At 55.9% G+C, this 20,389-nt stretch overlaps 1 protein-coding gene across 3 annotated transcripts in view; it reads right to left on the minus strand.

Moving 5' to 3' along the window:
* Positions 1-18,889, minus strand: part of PIK3R5 (phosphoinositide-3-kinase regulatory subunit 5) — a 69,473-nt gene extending 50,584 nt beyond the window's left edge. For 2 of the 3 annotated variants that reach the window (XM_058704858.1, XM_058704855.1), the window contains exon 1: positions 18,731-18,889. The gene's annotated coding sequence lies outside the window, so the exon portion shown is untranslated. Of the gene's footprint in view, positions 1-17,939; positions 18,553-18,730 lie in introns of those variants that run through there. The other variant, XM_058704857.1, reaches the window with a different exon arrangement.
* Positions 18,890-20,389: the final 1,500 nt, after the last annotated feature.

Genomic DNA, 20,389 nt, shown 5'->3' on the forward strand with positions numbered 1-20,389 from the left:
AGGGCAAGGCCCGCAGGGCCCCCCTGCTCCCCCTGCCCCCCGCCCCCCGCCCCCCGGGGGCGGGCAGAGCCGTGGATGGAAGGGAGGCAGAGCGATCGTCAGGCTAACACACCAGGCGCACAGGCGTATCTTTTGCTGAACCACTCGCAAGTGCGCTCCTGGTTGCACACACGATGAGTCACCACCAAACACTAGACTGAACTGTAGCAAAGAGCAGCGAGTATGTACTGAGCAAGAGGTTCAGTCCGCTACCTCAGCGTGCATCCCTTAACAGCAAGGGCATTCTTGGGGCGCCCGGGTGGCGCCCGACCCTGGCTCGGGGCACGATCTCGCGGTTCACGAGCTCGAGCCCGGCATCGGGGCTCTCTGCCGTCAGCAAGGGGCCCGCTTCGGACCCCCTGTCTGCCTCTCTCTCTGCCCCTCCCCTGCTTGTACTTTCTCGCTCTCAAAATAAACATTAAAAAAACCAAACACAAACCAGGACATTCTCCGATCTGAAGACGCTATAATCACACTGAGCAAAAGAATAAGGATTGTGCAATGGTGTCTGCGGTGCCCCAGGGATGTCCACACTTTGCAGAACACCTGCTCTGTGCCTGACCGCCCACCATCCCCGTGCCTGGGGCTGGGGCTGGGGCTGGGGCTGGGGGCGGGGGCAGCTGGGGGACCACCCCACGCTGGGAGTTTTCTCTGGCCAGGCTGCAAAGCAAACGTGTGAAATGCCTCCGCAGCCCGGTGACCGACCCAAAATGAGAATTCTCTGATTTATAGTCCAGTCCCCCGGCTGCGCATGTCTTCCCAGCCGAGGCCCCAGACACTGGACCATCCCCATCGGGCCCTGCCCTAAGTCCTGGCCCGCAGAATCCATGAGCAGGCCACTACGTGTTGGGGTAGTCTGTCACACGGCCATAGTGTCTGGAACATACATCATCCGGGAGGGCCCACACGGTCACAGGGACTGGTTGCCGCTGGACCACGTGGTCAGAAGAGCCCGGATGGAACAGCTAAAAAGCAAGCTGCTCAGAGACGGGTGCCATCCACCGGGCAACTGAGACCATCGCAAGCAATTCGGAGACGAAAAGGGGGCGTCCAACCTGAATTCATCTACTCAAATACAAACTCTTCGTATCAAGTGGATATGACCACAAGGTATTTTGCTGGATGCTGTGGAAGAAACAACCAGGACTAATCTACCGCCCTTCATCCCAGATGCTGAGCTTTGCTGATGCCAGCATGGAAGGTGCCACATTCTGGGGACTAGAATGACCACGGCAGCACATCAGGCATGCTCCTGCCTCAGGACCTTTGCACTCGCTGTTCTCTCTGCTGGGCGTGCTCTTCTCCCAGATGTCTGCTAGGTTCACTCCCTCGCCTCCTCCAGACTTAATGCTATATTCTCAATGAGGACTTCTGGAAAACCCCACCTTTAGCACATCCTGTTTTCTTTTTTCCACCTCTTACCACCAACTGACACACTGTTCATGTTAATTTTTTTTTTTTAATGTTTACTTATTATTTTTGAGAGAGAGAGAGCAAGTGGGGTGAGGCAGAGAGAGAGGGAGGCACGGAATCCGAAGCAGGCTCCAGGCTCCGAGCTGTCCGCACAGAGCCCGACGTGGGGCTCAAACTCACGAACCACGAGATCATGACCTGAGCCGAAGTCGATGCTTAACTGACCGAGCCCCCCAGGCGCCCCTGTTCATGTTACTTATTATTGGTCGCACTCACTGCCCGTCCTTTTCCTCCAGCTCCATTCGAATGTAAGGCCACAAGGCTGAATGAATGGATAATGAATGAAAGAGGGAACAAGAAAGGGAGTTCAAGGATGATAAAAGGAGACAGGCATAGGATTGCACACACCCAGCTCGACTGAGATACAGGTGCTGCTTTTCTCCTACGAATCATCAAACTGACCCACAGCGAGCCCTCGGGACGGTCGGCCGCTTGACCTGGACGGCGGCCGGGAAGCATCCCCGGGTTCAAATCAAGCCATCTGCCAAATCGTTGTTCCTCGGATCGACTCGCGTCTTAGAAAGTCAAGGAAGCAAGGAGGAAAACTACTGTTTCACCTTGTGTCTTTAGTTCTGACCAAAAATTAAACAACAACAACAACAAAAATGTTTGTAAGACACGAGCCGGAGAAACACGGGGAGAAAAAAACGACCATGTCGCCCCAAAGTCTGGACTGATGGTGGGAGAAGGCACTAGGCACACCCAGGCACACGTCTCGGATGTTAACAAAGCGGATGTCTAAGGGATCAGGAATCAGAGAGCGGGGCTTAACATGAAAAGGGTAAACAGTGGAGCCAAGTCAGAGAGTCTCGCGAAGGAGGAAAGGGGGAGAACATGAAGCAAGTCAGGAAAGGAAGGCTTGAGAACAACCCGGAAGCTTTCACAAAGGGCTTGTGGAGTTATTTTCAGAACCCAAGCTGGAGATGAGGCTATAGACACTCAGGGCAGATGGAGCTATCATCACAGATGCTCCAGAGAAGGCAGAACTGTTCCACAGCTATTTCCTCCGACTTTCTTCTCAAAGAGAATGGGCATCGTCCTGGAAAGTATGGATTAAAGAGGATTGAGGGGCGCCTGGGGGGCTCAGTCGGTTGAGTGTCCGACTTCAGCTCAGGTCAGAATCTCAGGGTTCGTGGGTTCAAGCCCCGCATCGGGCTCTGTGCTGATGTCTCGGGACCCGGAACCTGCTTCAGATTCTGTGTCTCCCTCTCTCTCTGCCCCTCCTCCTGTTTTTGCCCTCTCTCTTTCAAAAATAAATAAACTTAAAAAAAATAAATATGAGCTCCTGGGTGGCTCAGTTAGTTAAGCATCCGACTTCTGCTCAGGTCATGATCTCATGGTTTGTGAGTTCGAGCCCCGCGTCGGGCTCTGTGCTGACAGCTGGGAGCCCGGAGCCTGTTTCCCAGTCTGTGTCTCCCTCTCTCTCTGCCCCTCCCCCTGCTTTCCCTCTGTCTCTGTCTCTGTCTCTCTCTCTCAAAAATGAATAAACATTAAAAAAATTTTAAAGAGGATTCATTTAATCAACACAAGCACATTTGGGGGAGGGTGGTCCAGAAATCTCCAGGAGCTCAGGGTCAGAGGGGAAGATGGGCTTCTGAGAGGTCACTATGCACAGCGGCAAAATCATCACTACCAACGACAAACACGAGACAGAGATCACTAGAAAAACACGCAAAAGACCTGAATAAATCCTTCGTGAAGGAGGCTCTCCAAATGGCCAATAAACATGAAAAGGTGCTCAATTAAAAAACAATTTTTTTAACATTTTATTTATTTTTGAGAGACACAGCCTGAGCAGAGCAGGGGCAGAGAAAGAGGGAGACACAGAATCCGAAGCGGGCTCCAGGCTCTGAGCTGTCAGCACAGAGCCCGACGCGGGGCTCGAACCCACAAACCGCGAGATCGTGACCTGAGCCGAAGTCGGACGCTTAACCGACGGAGCCACCCGGGCACCCCAGAGGTGCTCAGTTTTGTTAGTCAGAAGGGAAATGCAAATTCAAACCACACCCCACCCACCGGGATGGCCAAAATGGAAAACACAGAAAACCCTGTTCGTGAGGACGCGAAGCACCTTGAACCCTCGAGACTGCAGGTGCGCTCGAGCGCAACCCGGTACGGTCGTTTTCCAAGTGGAAAACCGTTTAGCAGTACCCACTAAAGTGCGACCCGTGCGTGCCCCGCGACACAGCAATCCCACTCCCGGATGCACACTCGAAGGACGCGCACCAGAGTCCGGGGCAGCGCCTTTCAAACTAGACCCTACCCAGTGAGTGAGGCGTCGTCCCGGGGGAGGTGAATAAGGGCAAGGCACAATAAAAACCTGGAGGAGGAAGAAGGTCAACTAGCAGCACTTCCCCAAGAGGGTAACTCCACACCAGAATTTTCAGCCTTGGGATTCAGAAGATCCCACCAACAAGGGGGCGGGGGAGGAGACCAGGGGAGAAAGGACCACCCACCGAGGGAACAGGGTTCTGGAGTCAAATAGAGAGTTTGCTGCTTAAAACGAGCTGAAGATTGCAGATGCCGATAAATACATCTCAGAGTCATAAGGAAACCTGAGTCCGTCAAAGGGAACCGCGGCTAATCGCCTTTGAAGAACTGGAGAAAATGAAAGACGGACATGGGAAAGATGGAGAGTGAGACAGACAGACCAAGGCAGAGACGGACGCTAGAAAAGGCCGTCCCAGTTTTAGAGACGAGCAGAGTCGTAGACTCTTGGAAGCCACAGCCTCTGAGCCGGGCAGCCCCCATGCCATTAAGGCAGTTTGGGGGTACTCAGGGAAGGACCCAGCGACCACCAGGGGCTAGAATGGCTCCACGAACAGAAGACATGAAAACGCACAGAAGTGGCGTATCTGGGTTTGAGCGAGTCCTGTGAGAGCCTCATGACAACGTGGAAAAGCACAAACTGCGGGTGACACAGACGGGTGGATTCAGCCCTGGCTCCATGACTGTCCCCAGAAGGGCCTTGAGGGTCTTTATCTGCAGGGACGGCTCTCTTAAAATGCCAGAGAGCTCTGTCTTTGGCCCTTCGAAGCACGTCATTTTTTACAAATTACTTTTTTAGGGGCGCCTGGGTGGCTCAATGGGTTAAGCATCTGACTTCGGCTCAAGTCGTGACCTCACGGTCCGTGGGTTTGAGCCCCACATCGGGCTCTGGGCCGACAGCCCAAAGCCTGGAGCCTGTTTCGGATTCTGTGTCTCCCTCTCTCTCTGCCCCTCCCCCCCATTTGCTCTCCCAAGCAGACTCTGCTGTCAGCGCAGAGCCTGATGCAGGGATTGATCTCCCAAACCATGAGATCACGACCTGAGCCGAAATCTAGGACGATCAACCAACTGAGCCACACAGGCGTCCCCAAAGCATGCCATTTTAAAAACTGTGGTGTAATGTGAATAGCATAAAATGTATCGTTTTAATCATTTTAAAATACACGGCTCAGTGGCATTAAGAACATTCATGTTGTCCCATAGCCACTACCGCCTCCTGTCTCCAGATCTTTACCCTCCCGAGCTGAAGCTCCATACCCATGAAACAAACGCTCAGTCCTCATTCCCCTCTTCCTATTCCCCAGCCCCTGTAGTCCCCACCCTTCCTGCCGTCTCTATGAGTCTGATGACTCTGGGAACCTCATATACGTGGAATCATACTGGATGTGTCCCTTGTGACTGGCTCATTTCACTTAACATGAAGTCTTTAAGGTTCATTCTGTCGTGACATGTCAGAATTTTACTCCTTTTTCAGGCCAAATAATATTCCACTGCATGTATATGCCGCATTTCGTCTGCCCGTTCATCTGTAGGTAGACATTATTGATTCCACCTTTTGATACAGAATGCCTTTTTTTTTTTTTTTTTTTTTGGGACAGAGAGAGACAGAGCATGAACGGGGGAGGGGCAGAGAGAGAGGGAGACACAGAATCGGAAACAGGCTCCAGGCTCCGAGCCATCAGCCCAGAGCCCGACGCGGGGCTAGAACTCACGGACTGTGAGATCGTGACCTGGCTGAAATCGGACACTTAACCGACTGCGCCACCCAGGCGCCCCAAGAATGCCATTTTTTATGAACGGTTTCCAACAGAGCTCAGAAGGCACGTGAGCCGCACGACAGAAGGGATAAGGCACCTTTATGTGACAGTGTCGATTCAGAAAGATCTCAAACCGATAGAGTTCAAACACGGATGAGACTCCTGACTGTCCTCCTACAATTCTCCTTTCTTCTATAATAACACGATGTTCAGAAGTTTCAGATTACATTTCTCAGGATTCTCTTGTTAGCCCAGAGTGGCCATGCGGCTACGTTCTGGCCTGTGGAACAGAAGTAAATGTTGATGAGTACAATTTCTGAGGCATGCCTTCTTTCTCTTTCCTCCTCCTGCTAGCTGGAATGCAGATATGATGGCAATTGCTAGAGCAGCCATTTTGCACCATGAGATGAGAGCCACATGTGGAGAGAGAAATAAACCCCTCCTATCTACACCACAGCCCTGTTGTGCTTCTCTGATACAACAACAGGCAGACCAATATACTAACTGTTTCCATCAATACTGAACTGTCGAAGAAGCAACATTAGATTTTGGGAGTGGGTGGGGGTGGGGGCTGTTACTACATCATTTAGATACAGCTGGTAGGATGTTCCCCCAATTTGTGGAGCATGGTTTATGAACTGACCTGAAACGGAGACCGCAAAGCATACCTCCAAATTCCCTTACAAGAAGACACATCATAAAAGCTGGAGTCATCCTCCCAGAGATGAGATGTACATCTTCTACATGGCGTGCCCGCCTCTGGGTACCCCACTTTGGGGGAGCGACAGCAGGGGCTGAATTCTTTAAATTAATTATCCAGACATTCTTTGGAGCAAACGGGGTTGGCCAGCTAGTACGGAAGCAATTCAAGTGGAGTGGGCACGGTTTTGATAAACGTTATTAGAGATAATCTCTCGCTGGTTGCGTAGACGGCAGAGTGCAAATGCAGTATGGGCATTACAAAACCGTCCCTCCCAAACCGTTTCATGAACAGCGATGTCTCCAAGGCAAAGCTATGAAGACAATAAAATGATCGGTGACCGCCAGGGGTGGGGGGCAGGGGAAAGGGAGAAATAAACAAGAGCACAGAGGAATTCTAGAGCGTTCAAAATGCTCTGCGTAATATTATAATGATGGACGCAGGTCATTACACATTTGCCGAAAACTCACAGAATGTACAACACCAGCAGCGAACCCTAAGGTAAACTATGCATCTGGGGTGGTGATGATATGTCAATACAGGTCCATCCTTGGTTAAAAATGTTCCATTCTGGCGGGTGGTGTTCAGAACGGGGGAGGCTATGCATGGGGTCGGGGGTATATGGGAAAACTCTGTACCTTCCTCCCAATTTTGTTGCAACCTTAAAATTGCTTTAAGTAATTAAGTCTCTTTTGAGAGAGAGAGAGAGAGAGAGAGAGAGAGAGAGAGAGCGCGCGCAGGGAAGAGGGGCGAGAGCAAGAGAGAGAATCCCAAGCAGGCTCCACACTCAATGTGGAGCCGGACCCAGGGCTCGATCCCGTGACCCTGGGCTCATGCTCTAAGCCGAAACCAAGAGCCGGACGCTCAACCGCCTGAGCCGCCCAGGCGCCCCGTGAAGTCTTTACTAAAAATAATAATAATAATCGTGTTGCCATCTCCGTCCACTGAGCGGGTCGCAGGAGTGACAGCGGGAAGGAATCCCTTATCTTCAAACTCACTGAATGGGGAGGGGGAGGGGCAACACCCGAGGCGGACTGAACCGCGGCCCCCACCCCATCCCTTCCACACTCTCCATACAGCACTATTGATGGGGACCCAGCAGCACAGAGCCGTGGCCCAAGGAAGGGCGTTCTCCATGCCTCTCGGGACAGTGGCTGGACCGTGACAGCATGCGGCCTCGGGCAGGGGGCAGGACGACAGGGGAATGGGGCGCTGCTGGCCCCTCCTTCTTCATCCATGGCCTCCAGTACATGGCCATGCGGCCTTGAGGGCTCGCTTCCGCCAATTCCCCCGGGTCCCCCGGGTGCCCTGTTTTTCCACCTGACTTGGGTACCTTCTAGAAGCCCAAATAGCTCACATGCCGTTGGCCTGAGCTCCTTAGCCTCACTAGTTCAGAAATGTGTGTCTAGATTCTAGATGCCATCCAAGGCTAGTCCGTCCCAACCCAAGCCCACGTCTGCCTCTCCACAGTAGGAGGTTTGATGACTGACTTCTTTAAAGGCAACTAGATTCCCCCCCCGCCCCTTTCACATCTTACGGCACCTTACATGCAAACAAACCACTGTTAGGGCACTCTGACCCGCGGGCTCATGTGTGGATGCCACGGGAGTCCTCTGCACCTGTGCCCTGTGGCTGGGCAGCTCGCGTCTTGCGACCTCTCTCTGATGGCTTCAGAGGGCCAGCTCACCACAGAAAACAGCCTCGGGGCAAGAGAAGTCAGGTGGCGAAGGTGAGCCCCACGCCTGGGTCACCTGCTTGCTGCGGAGGGGGAGCTACAGGATTCCCGTCCTCGGGGCCACCAGAGCCTGGGGTACTTTACCCGTCCGGACGGTCGTGTTGGGTCACAGAGATAGTAAGGGGCCCTGGACACAGGCGCACACTCTCCCATGGGGGCCATGGCGGTGGCCCCAGGCTGGCGGGGGGTGGGGGGGGACCCCAGGGCTGCCACAACTGTCTGAGGAGGCGGGAGGCCAGTGTCAGCCTCCTTGGCCCATTTTTCAGGTGGTCACAGAGAGGGCTCCACCTTCGATGAATCAGGACAGGAGGGTTCTGGCTCCTGGGGCATCTTCCTCACTGCTCTGTCCTCCCCCCAGAAGGTCCCCTTTCCTCTCCAAAGCATTACTCCTGCTCGAAGGGGAAAAAAGGAGGAAAAAAGACCCTCGTCCTTGCTTACCCTGACCCGTCACCCTGCTTGTGAGTGACAACAAGTGACAGAAGGGAGTCGCCCGTCACTCTGAAGGTTCCCATTAGACTACCAGAGCCACATTCGTGAATATGCAAGTTAACAACGCTTACTGGTGATACTTTACTTTCTCCCAGTTTAAAAACTTGACTTCTCGGGGCGCCTGGGCGGCTCTGTCGGCTGAACGTCTGACTTCGGCTCAGGCCATGATCTCGCGGTTCGTGAGTTCGAGTCCCGCGTCGGGCTTCCTGCCGCCAGCCTGTCAAGGCAGAGCCTGCTTCGGATCCACTGTCCCCCTCTCCGTGCCCCTCCCCTGCTTGCCCTCTCCCCAAAATAAAATATTTAAAAAAACTCCAAAACTTGACTTCTACACTTCCCTCGGCCTCCTCCAGGGTCAGCAGGGCCAGGCATCCTTGGGGATGTTTAAAGAATCCCCAGAAAAACTCCAGGCATCTCTCTCCCTCCCTCCCCGGGAAAGCAGGGCTCCAGATTGCCCCACAGCCCGCCGGACAGCCAGGACAGGCATCCCCTCTGCCTAGTAAACGTGTAAACATCGTGTTGCAAACACACACTTACTTCCTCAGGCCCCTGTTGCGGGGGGGAGGCGGTGGCTCCCCAGGGCCTCCCCACTGTCAGACTTACTTCTGACTGACCTGGAGGGTGAGCAGAGGGCTCCCAGGGGGTGGGGTCTGGGCACGTGGAGTTGGCCAGGGGCTCCTGGGGCCTGAAGGGGCTCAAAGGGAGACGCGTGCCTTGTCCCATAACAAAGACAAGGCCACAGGGTTTTTTTTTTTTTTTCCTTTTTAATGTGTTATTTATTTATTTATTTATTTATTTATTTATTTATTTATTTATTTATTTATTTTAAGACTGAGAGAGAGCATGAGTGGGGGAGAGGCAGAGAGAGGAAGAGCAGAAGGCAGGCCGTGGCCCGGAGGCCCACGGGCGGGCGTAAAAGGTGACGACAGCTGAGTGGCCTGGCACAGAGAACGCTGGGGAAGTGAGAGGGGCCAGCCGCACCATGGCACTGGCTGGAGAGCGGAGAACAGGAAGGTGGCGGGGGAGGCCCAGGGGTGGTGACTCCAAGGTTTCAAGTCTAGGAGTGTATTGTCACCAGAGCCACGAATGGGGAAGTCTGTAGAGGAAGCCTGCTTTGTGGGCGAGGCGCTGGGCTCTGAACAGGGGCTGAGGTGGGAACAGAGCCAACAGCCGGCATGGGCTTCGACACAAAGGTGAGGGAGGTAAACGCACGCGAGGGGTGGCCAGAAGGGGAGGCGCAGGCGGCGGAGAAAGAGATCCAGGTGAGCCTCTGTGGGGTTTGCGGGGGGACCGCCCAGCTTTGGGATTTGTCTCCTCGAGGCCACTGAACTTCTTAAGTTCAAGTTACGTGCTCAGAACAACCAATCTGTCTACGACCCGTCAGACACGGCCACTGTGATTTGGAGAACTGCAGACTTGGGACCGGAGCATCCTCGGTCTCCATTCTCACGGCAGTCGCGTCTACGTGTGACACGCACTTCTCTTGAATGCTTCCCTGGACGGGGAACTCATGACCACAAGGTCACCCGTTCCATGGTTGATGTGTTCTGAATTTGGCTTTGTTGCATCACATGCTACAGAGCCTCCAAAGAGAGACGCTGGGTAGGAGGGGAACACTGGGTTTATCACTGCAAAGCCGCCAGCGACCTTGGAGGAAGCCAGCCTACGGAGGAGACTGGGTGGAGGGCGACAGCACAGTGCCACTGTAGTCCAAAGGATTTGCAGCTGCTTGGAGCCCTGCCGTGAAATGGGCACCGTGACGAAGGAAGAACTCCCACAAGTCCCGTGTCGGAGGGCGGACTGGGGAAAACGCACAGGCTGTCGGAATCTCACAGCCCGTTTGATCCAGAAGGGAACAGGCTCAGACCCGTGGACAGAGGCCGGAACGGGGAGGGGTCATCTCTTCCCCCCACCCTGGAGTATGAACATCACGCCATAGTCCCCTGCCCCCACCCCCCCTCCCCCCGTGTTCTCCTAAGCACAATCACAGACCAAGGAAAACTCTTGACTTTTCGTTTTCTCAGAATGAAACTCCCAAGATGTCAGCACAGAAGTGAATGCAAAACTCACAGGCCTATGAAACACGGGCCCCGAAAAACCCCCCACACAAGGGGCCATCACTCCCCAGGCCAACCCGGAGACTGGGCGGGCTGGCCCCAAGAGCGGATCTGGGTCAGCCGCGCAGGAAAGGTGATCCTCGCAGTGGGACCCGATGTGTGTGTGACGCCGGGTGTCAGAAGAAGTCCAAGAACACAAGATACCGCCAAAAGCTCAGGCTCCAGCTCGGGATGTGGCCGAGGATCCCGGGCTCCCGCGGTGGCTCCGGGGTCTCCTACCGTGGCAGGCTACACTCTCCTGACCACCGAAGCGCCCCTGCTCCGGGGGAAGAGCTGGGAGGCAGGGCTGTGGGGTTTGCAGAGGAACTGTCCAGCTTTGGGATTTGTCTACTCGAGGCCACTGAACTTCTTAAATTCAAATGACGTTCTCAGAACGACCAATCTGTCTACAACCCGTCGGACACGGCTACTGTGATTTGGAGAACTGCAGACTTGGGAACGGAGCATCCTCGGTCTCCATTCTCACGGCAATCGCGTCTACGTATGACATGTATTTCCCTTGAATTCTTCCCCTGATGGGGAACTCATTATCACAAGACCACCTGTTCCATGGTTGATATGTTCTGAATTTGTCTAAGATCTTCCTTGTCACAAGCTGAGGTCTCCTTAGGTCCCTCTTTCTCCTTCCTGGAGTATGACCCCCCCCCCCCCCGCCCCGAGCAGGTAGTCTTCACCTTCTCCAAAAAACACCGCCCTCCAAACATCTGAAGACAGACATTACTTCTCCCTTGTGTCTTCTTCTTGGAGGAAAACCTCCGGGCTTCTTTTCTCATTTTGTATTACGTCATCACCACCTCTGGCGACTTTTCTCTGTGTGTGAATTCGTTATATCAGCATCCTCGCCGGACCAGAGCAGCTCCGTGTGGAAACAGGCCATCCCGTAGCCAAAGGGCATGGAAAGCAAGGACTCATGGGAATTAGTGGCGGCCTGGCGGAGGCCAAGAATCAAAGGGGACTCCAAGGCTCCAGCTGGGGACACTGAGGCAGCAGGTCTATGCCTGGAAGGCTGGGGAAGGGACAAGAGGGGAGGAAGGCCTGGGGGCCAGGAAGCCAGGAATGAGCAGCAGAGGAACTAAAAACCAGAGCCTTTCTCCCGACTTTCTCCCTTTTTCTCCCTTTCTCCCGACTTTCCGGGAGCAGATCACTCCCTTGCTCCCAGGTGGGGTCCCAGGGTACAGGAGAAGACGAAACGCCTCCAGGGTATCGCCAGTGCGTTAAAACCCCGACAATAGCAGGACAGAAAAGGAAAGTGCAGGCCAGCCTTACTTGAGAGTATGGATGCAAAAAATCCAAAAGAGAATCCTAGCAGGTCAGACCTAGCACTGTATTAAAAGAAAAAACCACCTTGGCCAACTGGAGTTCGTTCCAGAAGTGCAAGGAGGGCTCAAGCTAAGGATATGATGCGTCATACAAATCTAAGGCCAGGCAAAAGGATACAAGGATCTCCTGGTAGATGCTTAAAGAAGTATTTGGCAGGGGTGCTTGGGTGGCTCAGTCATTAAGCATCCGACTTCGGCTCAGGTCATGACCTCACAGTCCGTGAGTTCGAGCCCCGCGTCGGGCTCTGTGCTGACAGCTCGGAGCCTGGAGCCTGTTTCCGATTCTGTGTCTCCCTCTCTCTCTGCCCCTCCCTCACTTGGACTCTCTCTCTCTCTCAAAAATGAATAAACTTTAAAAAAAAATTTAAAAAGAGAAGTATTTGGCAGACGTAACTTCCATTCATGCTTTTAAAAATCCTTAGCAAAATGAGGAACCGGAGAAAACCCCCTTCCCACGTGGCACTCGATGGGGACCACGTATCACAGAGACCAAGCCCCCGGCTCATTCCCGTCCTTTGAAGCTCGAGACGCTGGGAGCATCTGTGGTAACGAAACAGCCATGGAGGGAACAGCAGAGCTTCTTATAAGGACACCATGAGCAAAAGTAATACTTTTGTTCGCAGATGGTCTTGAATTTCATCGTCTCGAAGATGGCTTGAATTCAAGACTTGATGAGACATTCAGAAAGTGATAAGCATGGCTGGGGCTCAGTGAACGGTCAGGGAGCTTACCCTCCCACCCCCCACCCTGCACGGGCCACCTTGACACCTCACCAGTGAGTCACCGGTGACCTCCCGTGCAGTTTGCAAGTTTCAATCATCGGTCACCCCCTCCCCCCGCTGGCCTCTAGCCACGGCTGACTCCCCGTGTGCAGCGATGCTGGGGGGTTACCCCAAGAAATCGGCGGAAAAAAAGTCCTGTTTTTGAGAACAGGGGTGAATACCCTGGCTTTGCTGGTGAACTGCAGAGCTCTGAGAACACCCTGACCTTTTACGCAGAACTCTGGAAGAGAGGGGGAGAGAAACCGTGCGTGTGTGTGTGTGTGTGTGTGTGTGTGAGTGACAATTCTCCTGCCAAGGGTCAAAACGACCAAGCCATTCAGGAACAAACGCGCAGACCCCAAACGCCTGTGCAGGCTTTGTGGTTCCGGGAAGACGAGTTTGGATGGGGAAGAAGGGTGAGGAGAGTGAACGGATGGCAGAGAATCAGGGGTTCCTAACCCTGTAAGTGAGCAGGTTTGGAGAGGGGCGGAGCGGAGGCCCGGGGGACAGCGTGCTTGTTTTCCAAGCGTGAAGGCTTCCTCTGCCGCGGATGCAGAGGACTCTTCCAGGAGCCCCCAGGGACATCCGCGAAGCATGCTCCCCGCTGATGACCGGTGCCCAAGGAAAAGGGAAGCGCCAGTAATAGAACTGATGGCCTTCACGTCCTTGAGCTGGACTCGGAGTCTGGGGCGGGGGCAAGGGAGGAAGAGATAAGGCTGAGGGCTTGAGGCCCTGGTCCACGCCAGACCTTGGGTGGGGTGCCTGACAGCAGGTGCCTCACCGATGCCCCCAGGAGAGGAGCCCCTGCAGCCCTCAGGATGGTTAAAAGGAACGCCTGCAGGGCTCAGTCGGTTAAGCGTCCAACTTCGGCTCAGGTCACGATCTCGCGGTCCGCGAGTTCGAGCCCCACGTCGGGCTCTGTGCTGATGTCTCGGAGCCTGGAGCCTGCTTCGGAGTCTGTGCCTCCCTCTCTCTCTGCCTCTCCCCCACTTGCGCTCTGTCTCTCTCTCAAAAGTAAATAAAATGTTAAAAAAAAAAAAAAAAAAAAGGAACACCCAAGAGGATGCACCCAGGAGCACTTAGCATGCATCCGCTAACATTAGGTACTACTGTTCTCAGCATCCCTCTTTCCATCTTGTATCTCTCAAGTGTCAACGAGAAAATGACATCGTTAGGGAAACCTTGCCTTAATCCCCCAAATGTATGCATCAACCTTTATATAATCTCACAGCCCCCCCCCCCGCCCCCATTCTCACCATTGCGATTACACGATGTGTGTGTCTAGTGTCTTGCCCGCCAGACTAATTTCACAGGCGCAAGAACATCGTCTGTGTTGTTCAGGGGTCCCCAGAGCCCGGCGCTTTGCCACAGCTGTGTCTCATTTATCCAGAAGGCACTGGACTGAAAAGCCCCATCATCCAGAGCCCCACCGCCGGTCTGGAGGCCCTGTGGTTGGCCACAGTTCATGCCCCAAAAAGTCACGCCCTAGTAGGTATGAACTTCACACCCACAAGCATATCCAAGCTGCCACTGGGGCCTGGTCATCTCAGAGAGTCAGCTTAGCCCTGGCGCGTTCTAGCAGCGTGGCCTTGGTGCTCCGTGTCCGCATCCGTAACGTTCGGATCGTAGTTTTTGCTACCTCGGAGCGCGGCCGTGAAGGACCAAAGGACGTGAAATACTCAGTCCAGTGCCCAACACCGCGAAAGTACAGCGGAAGGAGACAGGAGCCAAGAGCAAGATGAGCGAGAAGGGGCAGACACGTTGTCCCGAGCGGAGCCAAGGTAGGAAAGGGAGGAACCAGCTGACGAGTCCCAGGAAATCATCTGACACTGGGAGGACACGCACGGACTGACCCAAGGTCACATGCCTAGCAGTGGAGGAGGAGGCGGGCAGACACAAGGCCAGTCGACTCCATGGGGGGCAGGTCAGGAGCCACCCTCGGCCCTCACACCCCAGCCCTGCCCCAACAAGGAAACCACACAGAGTCATTTGCCTAGGTCAATAACAGCACCGACGAGACTCGGGAGGACACGAAAATGAAAAGCACACCCCACCCTCCTGCCCCCCTACACCCTCTGGCGAGCGGGCAACTCCCACTGTCGGGTGTGCGTGGATTTCTTGCCGTGACATCCCGGGGAGTGAGTTCCACGGTGACAGCTGAACAGCCACGCTGAGCACAGGGGGCTCAGGCGAGCCAGCCCATGAGCTACCGGTCAGACCCCGTGGGCCAGAGTGGTCAGTGCTCCGTCAGGAGGCGCCCGAGGTGCAGGAGGGGGGGACTGGAGGTGGGGCCGGTGCTGCGGGGCGAGGCGGGGGTGGGGAAAGGCTTCCAGGATGATGAGGTCTGAACGCGGAGGGGAAGGAGTCATAGTCCACTGGGCAGTAGAGGAAGCAAAGAAGGGTAACGTGGCGAGAAGGACTAGCACGTGCAAAGGTACAGAGGCCTGACTGAGCTTCAGGACATAAAGCGGCAGGGTGGGCCGGAGCTGGCTGGCGGGAGGCCTGGCTACCATGCCAAGTGGTATAAGCCTTCTCCGGGGGGTGGGGGGGAGGGGGCAACGGCTGCTCTGAAGGGTTCGCAGTTAAAAATCTTGCTCAGGTTTGTCGCCTTACGTGACCATGGCCGCAGGAGAAAGTCTGGGCCGGGAGCTGGGGAAGCCCGGAGGCTGGGGTCTCCCGTTGAGGCCAAACTCTAGAGCCCAAAGCCTAGAACCCCAACTGGTAGACCCACCAGACCCAAGAAGGGCCCAGCGTCTGCTCGGTGCCACCACCAGTCACCCCCTGCTTCCGATTCCTCAGCCCCTACCCTCCTCCTGGGTGCACTTGTCACAGCTGTGTCTCGCTTATCCAGAAGGCACTGGACTGAAAAGCCCCATCATCCAGAGCCCCACCGCCAGTCTGGAGGTCCTGTGGTTGGCCACAGTTCATGCCCCAAAAAGTCACGCCCTAGAGGGTATGAACTTCACACCCACAAGCATATCCAAGCTGCCACTGGGGCCTGGTCATCTCAGAGAGTCAGCTTAGCCCTGGCGCGTTCTAGCAGCGTGGCCTTGGTCCTCCGTGTCCGCATCCGTAACGTTCGGATCGTAGTTTTTGCTACCTCGGAGCGCGGCCGTGAAGGACCAAAGGACGTGAAATACTCAGTCCAGCGCCCAACACCGCGAACGTACAGCGGAAGGAGACAGGAGCCAAGAGCAAGATGAGCGAGAAGGGGCAGACACGTTGTCCCGAGCGGAGCCAAGGTAGGAAAGGGAGGGGCAGGTGGAACGACATGATGATTCCCAAGACGTTATTACATAGCGTTCGATGTACTAGATGTATGAAAGCGAGCCACACAAGTGACAAGGATTTCCTCTATAGGTGGGTACAGTGAAAAGTTGTGGTGTCCATGAGGTCAAGCTATTGGAAAAATCCATGCAGATTCACTCAGGGGAATGACATAATTCTGTGCGTACCTGGGTATTTCTGTAGCATTCCCCCAACCCAAATCTGTAAAACGTACATTGCATTTAACAGGATCTAAGATTACTTCCACGGTTTTTTAAAATTATTATTATTATTATTATTTATTAAAAAAAATTTTTTTTAACGTTTATTTATTTTTGAGACAGAGAGAGACAGAGCATGAACAGGGGAGGGGCAGAGAGAGAGAGGGAGACACAGAATCGGAAGCAGGCTCCAGGCTCTGAGCCATCAGCCCAGAGCCTGACGTGGGGCTCGAACTCACGAACCGTGAGATCGTGACCTGAGCTGAAGTCGGACGCTTAACCGACTGCGCCACCCAGGCGCCCCTATTATTATTATTATTTAGAGAGAGCACGAGCAGGAGAGAGGGGCAGAGGGAGAGAGAGAGAATCCCAAGCAGGCTCCACACTCAGTGCAGAGCCCGACACGGGGCTCGATCCCACCACCCCGGGATCATGACCTGAGCCGAAATCAAGAGCTGGACGCTCAACCGACCGAGCCACCCAGGCGCCCCTAAGATGCCCTCAATCGTAAGGTGAGCTGTTATTTTGCGTGCCACTAAGAGAGAAATATTGCTGTCGGCTATGATGGTACGATGCCATAGAAGGTAAGACGGATGTTGATTTCCAAGCTGTTAAAACGTGAACATATATAGTTACGTCTTCAAACCAATGGGATATCCTCATAGGTCATATATGTTTGCTGTGGGGATGTCTCATCTGCAGAAATAAAGTGCAACCTCTCCTTTGTTCCCTTGCACACATCTATACCAGAGGCTCAAAAAAGCAAACTGACCACCTCTCTCCCCCCCAACCCCGAGTGACGGCTCATCACCATCTTGCCCCTCCAGAAGCTTCCTCTCTTAAGGAGCTGATCCAGACGCTTTCAGCCCACCCACAGCTGAGCCAAACAAGACTTCTGGTTCACAGGGGTCCCGCTGGGGTGAGCCTCTTGGAACGAGGGCAGAGTCAGAAAGGCTCAAATACTCAGCTGAACCCAAGCTGGGGCCCCCAGGCTGTCCGGGCCACGCTGGCTCTCCTCCTCCAACACTCCTCAGCCAGGAGGCCCACGATCCATGTGTGTGGTCTTAGCATCATTACCCCTCCAGGACCCCCAAACGTGCTTTTCATGCAGTCCCCCCACTCGGCTTCCCCTGATTATTCTTGAAAGAGACAACCAGAGCTGCACAGGAGGGAGGAAGGAGAAGCAGAGATGGGGAGAGAGCATGACCACGCCTCACTTAAGCTGGAGGTCAGGGGGGAGGGGGTGTCTTAAGACCCCACAGTCCTGGCGGCTTATGCTCCAAAAAGCAAGGAACGGTATCCTGAAGCAGGAAGAGAGAGCCTGCCTATCTGAAACCTTCTTCTTTTGTCTTCCTGGACCCACACCGCGGCGGGGCAGGCTGGGGAAGGAGGTAAGCCTCTGATCCCCTCGCTCCTTGCTGCAGATAAATACCCAGGAAGCAGCTTCCGAGCACGGCTACTCTCTTCACGCTTTTCTCATCTATTTCCCCCCAGCCCCGTGAGGTCGCTATTAGAGCCCATTTTAGAGACAGGACAACCAGTCTGGGAGAGGGGTGGTAAGATACTCAGGGTCGCACAGCAGGGCCTGGCCGGCGACTCAGGTCTCCCTTCCACATCACACGGGGCTCTCAAGCAATGGCTCCAGCGGCATCCTTCAAGGAGCTTGCTCAAATTTTAGAAAAAGACAGATTCCAGACCTGCCCCCAGCGGACCGCCCCCCCCCCCCGCCCCCCAAAGCTGGGGCTGGGGCCTGGGGCAGGTGTGCTTTAACAAGTTCTGGGAACCCGGGCCCTTACCAGGTGGTCTAGGCCAGGAGCAAGAGGGAGGATCAGAAGTTGCAGCGAGGAGCGAAGGGAGGAAGCGAAGGGCAGCCCAGAAGGGGCCTTCCGGGCCCGGCCGACCTGGCCTACTTTTAGCCCTCATTTCGCCAAACCTCCTCTCGGCGCAGAGGCTTGTTAAACTCTTCATACCACATCCTGCTGCTTTCAACTCGCCTTCCTTCTTCCCTCCGAACCATCTCCTTCCTCCTCCTGACCCGAACCTCTTGCGGATGTACCCGGAGCCCTGGGATGGGCCGGCACGCGCGCGCACGCGCACACACACCTGCACGCACGCACCCGCGGAGCCACGCAGGGACACCGGGTGTAAACACGGCTCCTGCCACCGCGCCGACGGGCGGTGCTCTAGAAGAGCGGCCGGCGCCCGGGCACCTCCGCGACCCCCCGGGTCCTGACGGCGGTGCCCGCATTCACCGCGACAGTCCCCAGGCGGAGAAGCGCGCGGGCTCCGCGACCCCCTCCTCGCGCCGGCCCGCGACGGAGGCAGGAGGCCGCGGCCACACGCACCGCCCCGGCCTTCCGCAGTGGCTACCCGGCCGACGCACCCCACGCCGGGACGCCCCTTCTGTCCCCGGGATTACCGGGGCGGCAGGTGCGCGGACGCCGTGCCCACGGAGAGACACCCGACTGCCCAGCCCGCCCGCCGCCGCCGCCGCCGCCGCCGCCGCCGCCGCGGCCCGAGCGCACGGCTCCCCGACGGTGCGCGGGCCGCCCCCTCTCGCGCCACCGCCGCCCGGCCGGCCACGCACCTGCAGTCCCCGCCGGGCGCCGAGCCCCTCTCCAGCGGCGACTCCCCGCGGCTCGCGTGCGGTCGGGACCACGGCGCCGGGCAGCAGCCGCGCGGCGAGTCCCAGCATCAGCCCCAGCAGCGCTCCGACGGCGGGGCGGGCCGGGGGCGGGGCCACTCCGGGGGGGCGGGGCGGGGCGCCCAGCCGGCCTCTAGCGCCCCCTGGCGGCCGGGCGGGCGAGGGGCCGGCGGGCCCAAGCAGCCTGAGTCCCCTCCTGACCCCGCGCAGCGCGCAGGAGCCGCGGTGCCAGCGACGCGCGCGTCTGCCCTGGAAGGGACAGGCCCCGCGGGCGGGCGGCCACGGCCGGAGGGGCACCCCCGAGGGCCCGCGATCCCCCGGGAGGCAGGTGCGGCCGGTCCCGGGGAGCGGAAGCGGGCCTCGGCCCTGCAGGAGGGGTGGGCGGAGCAGGAGGGGAGGGCTTGGGGTGGGGGCTTCGGGGAAGGAGGAGAAAAGGGAAGCTCCGAAGAGCTGCTTCCTTCTCTCGCTGCGACCCAGCGCCCCACTTCCTCCTGCTACTTCTATTTTCTCTGGGCGCTCTTAACCTTTAAAATGCCTGCACCCCTGGTGCGCAGACGGGCGCCCGGACCCTCCCCCCTCCCCCCCCCCCCAGGCCTCCCCCTCTTCTGCGATGAAGGCAGGCTTTCTGCCCCGCACCTCCAGTCTCCGGGCTGACCCCCCCGCCCCCTTTCCTTCGCCAGTGGCTGTCACTTCGGCCATTTCTCAGCCCATGAAGTGGGGAGGGGTCGTCTCCGGAGTCAAGGCCCTCTTTTTGCCTCCTCCCTTTTCCCCCTAGACGATGCTGGCAGGAAAAACGCATCGCGGAATCCCGGGAGTCACTGCACTTCCCCGTGCCTCAGTTTCCCCACTTACAAAATGAGGGTAGGAACGTTGGCTACGGTGCAGGCCGTCCTGGCGAGGAAAGAATGAGCCCTTCGTTTCGGAATTGACAAAGGGCAAGGCTGAAATTCCCACTTCCACTATTGAATGGGACTCTGTGTCACAATAGCTGTTAAAGGCGTTTGAAATTGGCCACAAGCTCGTACGTTGCTGTTGGTCCAAAGCCACAACCCTACCTGAGGCTTTGAGAGACGCGAACACACCAATGACTTTTGTTTTCCTGACTCCCTAAATACCAAGAAAAAGCAACTTCCCCAAAGACATAGAAACAGAAAGTACCCCTGGGCGAACACGGAGGTCGGGTTCCAGAAAGGCGCTCAGAACCTGTCTGGTAGTTCTATGTCTCATCCTCCATCCCAACCCCCTCATACCACCTAGTCTCTCTCTCTCTCTCTCTCTCTCTCTCTCTCTCTCTCTCTCTCTCTCTCTCTCACACACACACACACACACACACACACACAGGAACCAGAACCAGGAAAGACAGAGAGGACATGCTTGGAGTCATATGACTTGATAAGGGTGGGCGTCTTGATAAGGGTGGGCGAGGACTCTGGTTTCCCCAATCCCTACTTTTTCCCCCACCACCAAACAGGAGAAGGGGGAATATGGAGACAACCCAGAGGTGGCCGGGGGGGGGGGGGGGGCAGGATGGCTTGGAACTGCTCTGGAATCAGGAACTGAGTAGTAAGAATGACACGATGTATGCCAGATTGACATGGTGAA

This window comes from Neofelis nebulosa, chromosome 16 (assembly GCF_028018385.1).
Source record: "Neofelis nebulosa isolate mNeoNeb1 chromosome 16, mNeoNeb1.pri, whole genome shotgun sequence".
NCBI classification, from domain to species: Eukaryota; Metazoa; Chordata; class Mammalia; order Carnivora; family Felidae; genus Neofelis; species Neofelis nebulosa.